Source organism: Mytilus galloprovincialis, chromosome 1 (assembly GCF_965363235.1).
Source record: "Mytilus galloprovincialis chromosome 1, xbMytGall1.hap1.1, whole genome shotgun sequence".
Classification (NCBI taxonomy): Eukaryota; Metazoa; Mollusca; class Bivalvia; order Mytilida; family Mytilidae; genus Mytilus; species Mytilus galloprovincialis.
Window position 1 is genome coordinate 126,821,892 of NC_134838.1, and position 15,489 is coordinate 126,837,380.

Below are 15,489 nucleotides of genomic sequence, written 5' to 3' on the forward strand. Positions count from 1 at the left end.
CGGAAAAGGCTGTCTAATTGGAAAAAGTTCAAGTTTTAAGTTAAAAAGTATAGACATAGAGAGTAAGCTATAAACATTTGACAAATGTTTAAAGTTGATACTAATAATCTATTCAGACAAAAACGTCATTCTGGAAAATGTTATTATAGGACAATTCTAAATATTTTGAGTATTAATAATTGACGATGTATTGATTAAAGTTAATTCTTTTTTTTATTTTGTTTTCGTTGACTAGTATATAAACAAATTATCTTTAATAAGGTTTTACACATTTAAAACAGTCCTAGTTTACTATGAATATGTCAAGTTGACAGTGTTAACCTCAAACAAGAAAACATGCAGGGACGCTAGTAAAAGGATAAAACCGTTGTCGGTATACATGTAACAAAATTTCATCAAAATTCATCAAAATTTTGTTAAATTTTGTAGGGCATTAGTTATTCTCTAATCGCTACTAAGTGGATGAAAGATAATGAGATGTTAGGTAACAGTCAAATGGCTTTTAATGCAGACACAAGTAGAAATCTACTGATTTTTGCCACATTGCAAATTCAGAAACAATATCGTAAGGACAACTCCACAAGTTTGATTATCATGAATGCACCCACTTGACCTCAATCATTTTTCTGAAAGAAAGCATTTCTGACTCCAGCTTGTGTATGCATATGTATTAACATGCATCATGACTTGATAACACTTATAATTGTATATCAGGATTAACACATTCCATTTTGTATGTTTGTACTCTGTTGAGCACAAACATGTCAGCATTCACCTCGTAAATTAACCAAAACATTAAACTGTGGTCAAGTTATTCAAGATGGCATTTTTTGGGACTTACATTGATTTTGTCATAGTGTCTTTGCATCGAAAATAAACACATTGATTCTAAAAACCAGTTGTTTGCATGATACATGTATAATGTATAAAGCATTATACTTAACCCCTAACGGGAGTAATTGTGGTTTGAACTTTATGTGGTGAAATGATTTTTGGTTCTGATTAGTTGAGATCTGGAGCTGGCATGTCTATATCTACTAATAGTCCTTTGTTAATTTATGTTGATCTGGAGCTGGCATGTCTATATCTACTAATAGTCCTTTGTTAATTTATGTTGATCTGGAGCTGGCATGTCTATGTCTACTAATAGTCCTTTGTTAATTTATGTTGATCTGGAGCTGGCATGTCTATGTCTACTAATAGTCCTTTGTTAATTTATGTTGATCTGGAGCTGGCATGTCTATGTCTACTAATAGTCCTTTGTTAATTTATGTTGATCTGGAGCTGGCATGTCTATATCTACTAATAGTCCTTTGTTAATTTATGTTGATCTGGAGCTGGCATGTCTATATCTACTAATAGTCCTTTGTTAATTTATGTTGATCTGGAGCTGGCATGTCTATATCTACTAATAGTCCTTTGTTAATTTATGTTGATCATTGTTATTTACTTAGTTTCTTCGATAATTTATTTTAACATCTGACTTGGACTTTTTAAAACTGATTTTTACTGTGCAAATTGCTGTTTGTTTGTTTATTTCACATTTGTTAGAGGTAAAGGGGTTTAAATTTCCCAAAACAGGTTAAACACCGCTGCAATTTTGCGCCTGGCCCAATTTTGGATCCTTTATCCTTTGTAAGTCCTGGGATTTTTTTTAATTTTTTTTTGTTCATTTGTTTGTTTTGGAGTTTAGTGTGGCATTCATTCCGCAAATATCTCGACCTTTAAGTTGGAACACATTTGTTCATCTTTGAATATATTTTTAAATGCGACTAATCTTTAAGACATGTTTTTTTTATTAGTCATTCGTGTCTTTCAACTAGCAAGAAAGCAAAAAAACACTGGTTCGAATGACATAATAATTTAAATGACGGGACCATTTCTTCTGAAAAGTATTGGGGTTTTTAACGGCATGTTTGTCATATATCATATAATCATGTTAGGTAAACTTTTTAAAGTTTAATCTATCTATTCTTTCATTTGTTGCTTATGTGCCTTGTCTATATGTCAAATTGTTTTTATTTGTTAACATATTAGTTTGTTGTTATAGTGATTAAGATTATAACACAGTGTTGACGATTTTGTCTCTATTTTTGACATTTTTACAAATCATGTCTGTTTGTTATGTTCAAACAGTGTTGTCAATATAATGGTACTTCATCCGACTGACATACAAGTTGGAGGCTTAAATAGCTGTAAAACCAGGTTTATTCTAATATTTCTTACATAAGGAAATGTCTAAACGAAGTCAATTTTGTCATGTGGTAAGGACATTGCGTTTTCATTTTTCCTTTGAGTTCGTTTTTTGTTGTTGTCATTTTACTTTCTTCTATTGTATGTTGTAAAACAATGATATTTACTTATCACTATTATAAAAACATTGATAATTTACAAGTATACGAGTACGTTAAAACACTGTATCGTTCACTATGATTATGTAAATTAAATATAACTTAGTTATGATTATGTAAATTAAATATAACCTGATAATAAATTGTTCAAATAAGGCCTTCGAAAATAGTGGAATAAATTACTTTTGGAGTGTCAAGAACTCGTTGGAAGTACTTGATAAATTGCATGCTTATATTGGTGATTTTGAATCTGTTCAAAGTTTTGATTTTTCTACCCTGTATACCACATTGCCTCACATTCTCATTAAGAAAAAATTCACACACCTAATTAAATGGGCATTCAAAAAATCAGAATGTGAATATATATGTTCAAACTCTTTTAGGTCATTTTTTAGTAGCAATAAACAAAAAAACTATGTTAATTGGACATGCTTTGATACTATATATGCCCTTGAATTTTTACTAGATAACATTTTTGTTCGCTTTGGAGATTCCGTATATCGTCAGATTATCGGAATTCCAATGGGGACTAACTGTGCACCACTTATTGCGGACCTGTTTTTGTATTGTTATGAGTTACAATTTATGACAAAAATAAGCAAAGACCCATCGAAACAACATCTGATAAACAAATTTAATAATACTTTTAGATATTTGGATGATATTTTGGCTCTCAATAATGACGACTTCAGTATGTATATTAATGAAATTTATCCTGTTGAACTTACTTTAAATAAAGCTAATACTAACAATGACCACTGCCCTTTTCTCGATCTTGATATCTATATCACTAATGGAAAGCTGAATACTAAAATTTATGATAAAAGGGATGATTTTTCATTTCCTATCGTTAATTATCCGTTTTTAGATGGTGACGTTCCCTTGTCACCATCTAACGGTGTTTATATATCTCAACTTGTACGATTCGCTCGTGTATGTAACAATGTTTTCGATTTTAACGAGAGAAATTTATGTATTACTGAAAAATTATTACACCAGGGTTTTCGATATCACAAACTAGTCAAAACATTTACTAAATTTTATCATCGGTATAAAGACATCATTCGTAAATATAGCTCAACATGCAGACTTCTAATACGTTCAGGTATTTCACATCCAATTGTTTATGGTAATATTCTTTATAAAGCACAAAGGTGTCAGTATTCACCTCAGAAACTTACAAAACCTTTGAATAGACTTATTAAGAAGGGATATAATTACGATACTGTTGTCAAGTCATTAAAGATTGCATATTTTGGCGTTAATATTGAGTCACTGATAAGGTCTTTGCATCGGAACTAAACATATTTATTCTAAAAACAGTTGTTGGCATGACACGGGTTATGTTCTTCTCATATATGTTATGATGGTATGATACTAAACCCCTAACGGGAAGGATTGTGTCTGATGTTCATATGATGAAATCATAATCTTTCAGTCAGTTTAATTGAAGTCTGGAGCTGGCATGTCAGTTAACTGCTAGTAGTCTGTTGTTATTTATGTATTATTGTCATTTTGTTTATTTTCTTTGGTTACATCTCCTGACATCAGACTCGGATTTCTCTTGAACTGAATTTTAATGTGCGTATTGTTATGCGTTTACTTTACTACATTGGTTAGAGGTATAGGGGGAGGGTTGAGATCTCACAAACATGTTTAACGCCGCCGCATTTTTGCGCCTGTCCCAAGTCAGGAGCCTCTGGCCTTTGTTAGTCTTGTATTATTTTAATTTTAATTTCTTGTGTACAATTTGGAAATTAGTATGGCGTTCATTATCACTGGACTAGTATATATTTGTTTAGGGGCCAGCTGAAGGACGCCTCCGGGTGCGGGAATTTCTCGCTACATTGAAGACCTGTTGGTGACCCTCTGCTGTTGTTTTTTATTTGGTCGGGTTGTTGTCTCTTTGACACATTCCCCATTTCCATTCTCAATTTTATTAAATACAGTATGGAGAATTTAACAAGCAAGACTACCACTGTATACAGATGCATATTGCAATCAATATATGAACCAAACACAATGCTATATACCTTACTAAAAAAAAGCAACAGTAGTATACCGGTGTTCGAATTTCATAAATTGAGAGAAAACAAATCCGGGTTACAAACTAAAACCGAGGGAAACATAAGATTGGCAGAAATTATGTAAATGAAGTGTTGTAGGGTTCTACGTTCTTATAACCTACGGTTTAGATAAATATGTTGTTTAAGCATCACTTCTTCTGATATTGTAAAATGTCTTATAGGCTAAACACACATATATTACATATTTACCCTGTGTTTACATTACTGTTCACAAAGGTAAACATGTGTTGTCTTAATATCTATCTTTCGGCATTTGTCAGTGCTATCGTAGAATCTTAGAATAATTGACTTCTAAAATTTATAGCACTGCTAAAATTATCATAAAAATATTTATATGATAACTGTCGTTATCCATCGAAAATAGCTGGATATAATCCGATAACTACAACCCTTCCCATCAGTAGAATATTAGAGCAAGTAGTATTCTCGAATACACATGATACATTTCGGAGAATAACCGATTTTCGAGAAATGATCATTGTTATATGCACTTGCAACAATTTCTTATTCCTACAACGAGTTAACACTAATTCAGTCTATTTTACACATTTAGCTCAAATTGTAAAATTCATATAAATGATTTATTTTAAAGATAAGGATAATGTATTGACAGGACTGAACCACCTACAACTATAATTGTACTTGATGATATTTACGATGTTATGTAATCATTTATAGATCATTAATATTCATGTCATACACAGAAACAACTATTTGTACCACATCTATGTGATGTATAAAATGTAGCGTTATATTATTTATATATAATGTTCACCATTAGCAACATCCAAACAAACACACAAATTTAGCCAGTTTAAATCTTTCATAAACATATTTCAGTTAAGATATACGATTTGTCTACAATCAATCAATAACAATAACAATCCTTAACTAAATCCCTGAACCAGTGTATTACATCATTGAATTGTTTCGATACTTTTGACTTACTATAATTAATTAAATATTTATTTATATTTTAAAGCTATAAAGCTAAAATATGTTTAATTTGTCACATATTAAAATGTGTCCAAGTCAGGAAGAACTCTAGTCATGTAGATGTGTTTTTTTAACTGTTTTGATAAACGATGTTTATTTAATGTTAAAGCATAAAGCAGGCTGTTGTTTATCTCTATTGAGCTTTTTATCATTTGATTATTCTATGACCTTTTACAGATTTGAAATAATCAGTCGTAGGTACAGTGCATATTAAAAAGATATAGGTAAATGTGGTATGGGTGCCAATGAGACAACTCTCCATCCAAGATACATTTTTTTTAAAGTATACCATTGTAGGTCAAGGTACGGTCATCAACAGAGAGCATTGGCTAACAACGAACAGCAATCCTATTATTAAGGATTTTTAAAGTCTTGAGCATTATTTTGACCTCAAATATTCCACGATAGTGTTAATGGTTATAAACATTAGGTATATATTAGAACAGTGCAACCGATTTGTTGATGAAGGAAATTATCAGAGATTATATTAACACTTAATGTAGCATTCATAAACTTTTATATTCTCTCATAAGTTGTTTTTTTTCTCCATTTTTCTAAAAAACCTTTACTTCGGAAGGTGAATGGAAACGCATTTGATAAAAGTAAGTCAATACAATGTGACCAGGTAGCTTTAAAATTAACAAAATATATTCATCGTGCTCAATAAAAGCAGAAATTAATATAATGATTTGTAATTGGAAGCTTGGTCGACTTTTAAGTCGCAGTATCTTCAGTTTGACGAGTCTTTGGTTTTTATTACCAAAAACAGTTATCAAAATTGACTATAAACCAACTGCAATGTTTGGATGAAACTGCCAAATAGCTCAATGGCAATGTTGTTCATAAATTTAATTCATATGTTCTTAGTATTAATAATACCTTTGTCTTCTTTTCTTAAAAAAACCTGGTTTAAGGTTTTTGAATCTATTTATAACACTTCGGTGTTGACATGAATATCAATTATATGGTCATTTTTATAAATTTTCTGTTTACAAAACTTTGAATTATTCAAAAAACTAAGGATTTTCTTACCTCAGGAGTAGATTACCTTAGCCGTATTTGGCACAACTTTTTGGAATTTTGGGTCCTCAATGCTCTTCAACTTTGTATTTGTTTGGCTTTTTAACTATTTTGATCTGAGCGTCACTGGTGAGTCTTATGTAGACGAAACGCGCGTCTGGCGTATAAAATTATAATCCTGGTACTTTTGATACTATTTACACCACTGGGTCGATGCCACTGCTGGTGGACGTTTCGTCCCCGAGGGTATCACCAGCCCAGTAGTCAGCACTTCGGTGTTGACATGAATATCAATTATATGGTCATTTTTATAAATTTTCTGTTTACAAAACTTTGAATTATTCAAAAAACTAAGGATTTTCTTACCCCAGGAGTAGATTACCTTAGCCGTATTTGGCACAACTTTTTGGAATTTTGGGTCCTCAATGCTCTTCAACTTTGTATTTGTTTGGCTTTTTAACTATTTTGATCTGAGCGTCACTGGTGAGTCTTATGTAGACGAAACGCGCGTCTGGCGTATAAAATTATAATCCTGGTACTTTTGATACTATTTACACCACTGGGTCGATGCCACTGCTGGTGGACGTTTCGTCCCCGAGGGTATCACCAGCCCAGTAGTCAGCACTTCGGTGTTGACATGAATATCAATTATATGGTCATTTTTATAAATTTTCTGTTTACAAAACTTTGAATTATTCAAAAAACTAAGGATTTTCTTACCCCAGGAGTAGATTACCTTAGCCGTATTTGGCACAACTTTTTGGAATTTTGGGTCCTCAATGCTCTTCAACTTTGTATTTGTTTGGCTTTTTAACTATTTTGATCTGAGCGTCACTGGTGAGTCTTATGTAGACGAAACGCGCGTCTGGCGTATAAAATTATAATCCTGGTACTTTTGATACTATTTACACCACTGGGTCGATGCCACTGCTGGTGGACGTTTCGTCCCCGAGGGTATCACCAGCCCAGTAGTCAGCACTTCGGTGTTGACATGAATATCAATTATATGGTCATTTTTATAAATTTTCTGTTTACAAAACTTTGAATTATTCAAAAAACTAAGGATTTTCTTACCCCAGGAGTAGATTACCTTAGCCGTATTTGGCACAACTTTTTGGAATTTTGGGTCCTCAATGCTCTTCAACTTTGTATTTGTTTGGCTTTTTAACTATTTTGATCTGAGCGTCACTGGTGAGTCTTATGTAGACGAAACGCGCGTCTGGCGTATAAAATTATAATCCTGGTACTTTTGATACTATTTACACCACTGGGTCGATGCCACTGCTGGTGGACGTTTCGTCCCCGAGGGTATCACCAGCCCAGTAGTCAGCACTTCGGTGTTGACATGAATATCAATTATATGGTCATTTTTATAAATTTTCTGTTTACAAAACTTTGAATTATTCAAAAAACTAAGGATTTTCTTACCTCAGGAGTAGATTACCTTAGCCGTATTTGGCACAACTTTTTGGAATTTTGGGTCCTCAATGCTCTTCAACTTTGTATTTGTTTGGCTTTTTAACTATTTTGATCTGAGCGTCACTGGTGAGTCTTATGTAGACGAAACGCGCGTCTGGCGTATAAAATTATAATCCTGGTACTTTTGATACTATTTACACCACTGGGTCGATGCCACTGCTGGTGGACGTTTCGTCCCCGAGGGTATCACCAGCCCAGTAGTCAGCACTTCGGTGTTGACATGAATATCAATTATATGGTCATTTTTATAAATTTTCTGTTTACAAAACTTTGAATTATTCAAAAAACTAAGGATTTTCTTACCCCAGGAGTAGATTACCTTAGCCGTATTTGGCACAACTTTTTGGAATTTTGGGTCCTCAATGCTCTTCAACTTTGTATTTGTTTGGCTTTTTAACTATTTTGATCTGAGCGTCACTGGTGAGTCTTATGTAGACGAAACGCGCGTCTGGCGTATAAAATTATAATCCTGGTACTTTTGATACTATTTACACCACTGGGTCGATGCCACTGCTGGTGGACGTTTCGTCCCCGAGGGTATCACCAGCCCAGTAGTCAGCACTTCGGTGTTGACATGAATATCAATTATATGGTCATTTTTATAAATTTTCTGTTTACAAAACTTTGAATTATTCAAAAAACTAAGGATTTTCTTACCCCAGGAGTAGATTACCTTAGCCGTATTTGGCACAACTTTTTGGAATTTTGGGTCCTCAATGCTCTTCAACTTTGTATTTGTTTGGCTTTTTAACTATTTTGATCTGAGCGTCACTGGTGAGTCTTATGTAGACGAAACGCGCGTCTGGCGTATAAAATTATAATCCTGGTACTTTTGATACTATTTAGCAATTTAAAATAAGTTAATTTTAGAATCGCTGTAACAATATTCAAAAATATTTTTTGGTTATTTCGTACCTAACTTTTCGATGTTATAAAGTTTAACATGGTTGCCATCGATTTCCGCTGCAAGAATTTTCAATTCTGGTTGGTAGGCAATATATCTCGGTCTTTTAACTCTGCTGTCCTCGTCAAGGAGATGGTAAATCAATCCATCAGTTGTATTCATCTGATATATTCTGTTGACTTCACTGCTTGCCACGAACAAAAAATTATTGAACATAACGATGCCCCGTGGACTCCTGACCTTCACTGACCAACATAAATTCCCCTTAAAATCAACACTGTGAATGGATTCATTTACAATATCTACAACGAATACGGTCTTTTTCACAAAGTCTAATGCGAGACGTATTGTATTGCCAGTGAATTGCCCAAAGCTTCTTGTATTTCCGGGAATGACAAACAACTCCTTTCCACCCAATTCATAAATACGAATGGCACCATCTTCCCCTTCTCCACTCTCTACGGCAAAATGTTCCTTATGATATGCAATACTGTATGGTTTTTCTTTTACTTTGAATGTTTTATAAGTACGTATCTTATTATCAATTCTGAAAATTCTTATCTCCTTTTTATCAGCAATAGTAACCGCTATTAAATCATTTGGTGTGCTTGCAATACCTCTAGGGTCGTCTTTCAGTTCTCTTGCCATTTCAAATTTTAGATCACGTTTGAATAGCTTCAAACTTCGATTTTTGTAATCAGCAACGACAATTTTACCGTCAGACAGAATTGCTATTCCTCGGACTCGCGTAACTTCTTTATCAGCCGGAGCAGAGCTCATTAATTCATTCCCAAATTGTCCTCTAAATGGCCCGTTATCTTGTACTTGTGCTTGAAATGAGTCATCACGATGTTGAGTAAATGCAAGTGACCTGCGATTACTGCTAACACTTTGACGATCGGAAACTACTGATATGGTTTCATCTATTGGTATTTGTTTAGCCGCGATTGCGATATGATGTTTCGTTGCTTTAAGTGACGAATGTTTGTTCGTACAGTTGGTACAAAGTAACTGTTTGCAGTCGATACACAGACTTACTGCTGGTTCACCACAGTCATTACCACAATTGGCATTCACTGAGCTTAGATTTAAGTCGGTTATGTCGTGTGATGCATCTACCAGGATATGTATGCGAGTAGACTTCAGTTTTCTGTGGTACAACTTCATCACATCCATCGCAGACTTTTGAAACTGTTGCCATATCTAAATGATAAACAAAAAACAAAAATTAGTTCAGGGACTAGAATGGTTTAGGTAACTTACTATTTCTATTGGACGATTTGCAGCTTTTTAAAAGCAGCATGTTTATTAGAAGCATAATGACGCTGATCGTCAACATTGTAAATAAAAAACAAGACGATGAAACTCAAAGCTAACTAACGATATCAAAATCTAAAAGAAATAATGAAGACATATCATCAAAATGGGGAAATTAAACATTACTTCCAAATATATTTGAATTGAATGAAACAACATGACCTTTTCACAGTTCTGTCGTTCAAAGCCTCGTATGTCTAACGTGATTTGAACTAACTTTTACATACCATTAGGTATTAGCAATAAGAAAAACATGATATAACGTACCATTAAATTATATCTGAATATCACAATTAAATAATAGATCGACTCAATTATTCTATGTAACAGCAATAATAGCGTCTGGTGTATACACAAAATTTAGTCCTTGTATCTATGATGAGTTTATATGTTTAAATAAAAATTAATTAATCGAAACATCTTACTGGTTATATCCGTTATTTTAAATAATATATTAAATAAAAGAGAAGTGTACCTATCTGCTTACCTTTTTAAATCAGTTATAACATACCTTTTGTGTTTCGTTAAATTTTAAATGTATATGTATCAATAAATATATTATATGCATTCATCTATTTTAAAATACATAGGGTTACAAGAGAAAACGATATTTTAAAAGTTTACCTTTCTCAGAATCTGAGGTTTACCAAATCAAAAACATTCCAGTAAATGAAAATATTGTCAGTTTAAAATATGATGAACCTCCCACTAACAATTTTAACCTAACAATCATCCTTTACAAATAGTGTATGCATTTTGGTGCTTGATCGCACATGAATGATCTTCTTAGAGCATGGATCGTGTAACCTGATATAACAGTTGTTTGCATTAATCTTCACTAAGAATATGCAAACCCCATGCAATATTTAAAACCAAAGTGTGTAATAATATTGAAGGCCCGACGACCTATATGACCGTACAGACCTACAAATAATAGACGGGTCCATCTAAAGTCTAAAACTTTCAGTAAATATCAGGTTTTTCTTTTTCAAAAGTCAATATAACCATATATGGTTGCTGCTCATAATTAAGCTATGGTGTTTGTGTTGTTTAAATTTGTGTTATCTTGTGTTTGTTTGTTTGTGTTTTTAGGATTTTTATATTTTGTATAGCTTTTTATGCCCCACCTACGATAGTAGAGGGGCATTATGTTTTCTGGTGTGTGCGTCCGTTCGTCCGTCCGTTCGTTCGTCCGTCCGTCTGTCCCGCTTCAGGTTAAAGTTTTTGGTCAAGGTAGTTTTGATGAAGTTGAAGTCCAATCAACTTGAAACTTAGTACACATGTTCCTTATGATATGATCTTTCTAATTTTAAAGCCAAATTAAACTTTTGACCCCAATTTCACGGTCCACTGAACATAGAAAATGAAAGTGCATGTTTCAGGTTAAAGTTTTTGGTCAAGGTAGTTTTTGATGAAGTTGAAGTCCAATCAACTTGAAACTTAGTACACATGTTCCTTATGATATGATCTTTCTAATTTTAATGCCTAATGATATTTTTTATCCAATTTTGCGGTCCATTGAACATGGAAAATGATAGTGCGAGTGGGGCATCCGTGTACTCTGGACACATTCTTGTTCCTTTTTTTTTACCATTTTTTTGCTTGTTTTCTCTGGGTTTTTTTATAACCTTTTTGTATCGCATTCTTTCTTTTTATAAAGTGGTCTTTTTTATGTGTTTTTTTTTACAATATAAAATGTCTATATTTTTTTGTATTCTATATATTGAGTTTTGATGTAGCTTATCGAGGTTTCATATTAACTAAACCAGCTCAACTGAATCAATTTTTTTTCATGTTTATTTTAATTTTGGTAATGCGGTCGAGTAGTTGATCGACTGTGTTGAATATATTTACAATTGTATCCACTCGTAGTGTTTATGATTTTTTCGCATAGAAAAAGGCTGAGCCTAATGTCGTCATTTTAACAGACATCTTTCTTATTGTTTGAATTATCAAAATTGACTCTTCAAATTTGAAAGCAATGCAGAATATGGGAAGAATTGTTTTACAGAGGAAATCAAAATTTCGCAGAGGAACAGAATATTAAAGAAAGAATTAATCAGACATAATTCATCACACTATAAAAATAAGGAGATGTGTTAAAAAATGCAAATCACATGGGTGTAAATAATTATGGGCAACCGTACGGCCTTCAACAATGAGAAAAACACATACCGTAAAGTCGACTATAAATCGCACCGACATAAAAATATGAAACAATTCAATTGGGAAAACTAACAGCATAATTTATAAAAAAAAATATACTATTTACGAAAACAAAATGATTGACAACCACTAAACTACAGGTTCCTAACTTGGACTAGGCACATACACTATGTTGCGGGATTAACCATGTTTTTGAACGCTCAATCCTCATCTTACATGTTCCAGAGCTTTTAAAGCACACCATATGAACAAACTATTACAATCAGTTAAAAATGACATAACTCATCAGATCGAATCATAAATGGGTAAATTGTCAGAGTTAAGCCAAATTTGAAATGTTTCAGCTATTCTGACGTAAAAGACTAATTTGAACATGATACTGATGTTAAGAAAGCAAAATTGTGTGAATAGTTATCAAATGTACCAGGATTTTAATTTAGTACGCCAGACGCGCGTTTCGTCTACATAAAGACTCATCAGTTACGCTCAGATCCAAATAGTTGTACAGCCAAACAAGAAGAAAGTTGAAGAGCATTGAGGACTCAAAATTCCAAAAAGTTGTGCAAAATACGGCTATGGTAATCTATTCCTGGGAAAAGAACATCCTTAGTTTTTACAATTCAAAGTTTTGTAACAGGAAATTATGAAAAATGACCATAAAATTGATATTCATATCAACACCGAAGTGCTGACTACTGGGCTGATGATACCCTCGGGTACGAAACGTCCACCAGCAGTGGCATCGACCCAGTGGTGTAAATAGTTATCAAAGGTACCAGGATTATAATTTAGTACGCCAAACGCGCGTTTCATCTACATAAAGACTCATCAGTGACGCTCAGATCCAAATAGTTATAAAGCCAAACAAGTAGAAAGTCGAAGAGCATTCAGGACCCAAAATTCCCAAAAGTTGAAATCATATTATTAACTCTTAATATCTATTAGTGTAAATATAAAGACTCGTTGTACTCACTGTATGTATAATTTACCTTCGACCATGCGCTGGTATTCGGGTTACAAAACCGAAAATGATCAATATATTGATAGTAAATATGATTTAACGTAAATGTTTGTTACAAGGAAAAACAGATTTTCCAGTTTTATTTTTAAATTTTACCTGTGAAAAACGAACATCAATTTCAATACAAGAAATTTATACAGGTGACGCCATATTGTTAAACGTAAAAGTAAACAACTCTCTGTGTTGCAACCTACATGTAAGTCCAGTAGTACCTATAAGCGGTAAGTTTATTCGGGAATCAATTATCAACATTACCATAGACTTTAATCAAAATATTAATGAAATTCAATGCTCAAACTTTGTTTTATCAAAATTTATTAAATCATTTTTTATTTTTACTGTAGGAATGGAAGCTGCATCAACAGCTTGTGATGGCTGCGAAAAGGATGAAAAGGTAGAATCATTTTGCGTCAATTGTGAGCAGCTTTATTGCCCTGAGTGCACCGCTTATCATATGAAATGTAAAGCGACACGTTCCCACGTCTTATTAGATGCATCACATCTTGATACAGATATAACTCACGCTTCAACTGATGTCCAGTGTGGCAATGAATGCGGAGAGCAGGCAGTAGTTCTTTGTCTAGACTGTAAACAGTTACTTTGTGAAAACTGTACACAGAAACATGCAAGGCTTAAAGCAACCAAAGAACATTATGCAATAACCGCGAAACAACTCGCGAGAGACGAAACAGCATCTTTAACTTCCTTTGGTGCTTACTCTGAAAGAACTTCTATAGTTTCACGACCAAAGGAACTAGTGCATGCACAGGTTCAAGTTGAGAAAGGTCCACACTCGGGTATGTTTGCACATGAGTTCATGAGTTCCGCTCCAGGAGACAAAGAAGTAACAAGAGTTCGTGGAATAGTAATTCTTTCCGATGGCAGAATTATTGTTGCCGATTATAAAAATCGGAGTTTGAAATTATATAGCAGTGAATTGAAATTTGAAATGGCAAAGGATATAAAAGAGGATCCAAGAGGAATGGCTGCTTCTGCTAACGATTTTGTAGTAGTCACTATTGCTGATAAAAAGGAAATAAAAATATATAAAGTCGAACATAATAAGATACGTACTCACAAAACGATTAAAGTGAAAGAAAAACCTTACAGTATTGGTTATAATAAAGACCACTTTGCTGTTGAACACGGTGAGGGAGAAGATGGCACAATTCGTATTTATGATCAAAACATTAGAGAAATGTGTGTCATACCGGGTAATACCAGACACTTTGGACAATTCACTGGCAATACAATACGCCTTGCCTTAGATTATACAAAACAGGTCATATTTGTAGTCGATATAGTAAAGGAGTCGGTTCACTGTGTCGATTTTAAAGGTGGTCTGATCTGGACAGTGAAAGTCGGAAGTCCTAGAGGAATTGTGTTCCACAACAATATTCTGTTTGTTGCCAGCAGTACAGAAAACAAGATAATCCAGATGAATGCTGTAGATGGATTAGTTTACTCTATGTTAGACGAAGACAATAGAATTAAGCGTCCTCGTTACATTTCCTACAATCCTGATTTGAGGAAACTTGCTGTTGAAATCGATGGCAACCATATAAAGCTTTACAACATTATCAAATGTGACAAATGAAATGTGCAAGTCTTTCAATATTTTGAAATGTTAGTTTGATAACTATTAACTAGCTGCTTAGTTTGCAATCAACTACATCATGACAAAACTTAAACAATACTCAAAGATACAAGGATTATCATTTAATTATGCAAGACGCACGGTTTGTCTAAACAAGAGTCATTTGTCACTCTTGAATTGAAACAGCTGCAAGGCAACACCAATAACGAAGTTGGAGCGCATTGAAAACCTAAAACTATAGTTTATTATGTAATTTATAAGTCAGAAAAAGGATTTTTTTTGGTAAAAATACAACTGAAATACAAGCATGTCGTATAGCTTGAACTATTTTACGCTTTACTTTTTCAGTATAATTGACGTTAGAGATTTTTATTCAGGCATTTTACATTATTTTCAACATTTTAATCATGTGTTACTTATTGAATTCTTCCAGTTAAAGATAAATTCTCTATAGAAATCGTACTGCCTGCCACAATTTATATCTAGTCTGTATTTTCTGTATGTTGTCAATTTTAGGGATTACATTTATATAAAGGTAAGAAATTTTCATA

At 33.3% G+C, this 15,489-nt stretch overlaps 1 long non-coding RNA gene across 1 annotated transcript; it reads left to right on the plus strand.

Annotated features, from left to right (window-relative positions):
* The first annotated feature begins 13,444 nt into the window (after window positions 1–13,444).
* LOC143058094 (uncharacterized) lies at window positions 13,445–15,489 on the plus strand. Its single transcript, XR_012972938.1, has 2 exons — window positions 13,445–13,562; window positions 13,686–15,489. It is a non-coding gene; the product is annotated as an uncharacterized LOC143058094 (long non-coding RNA).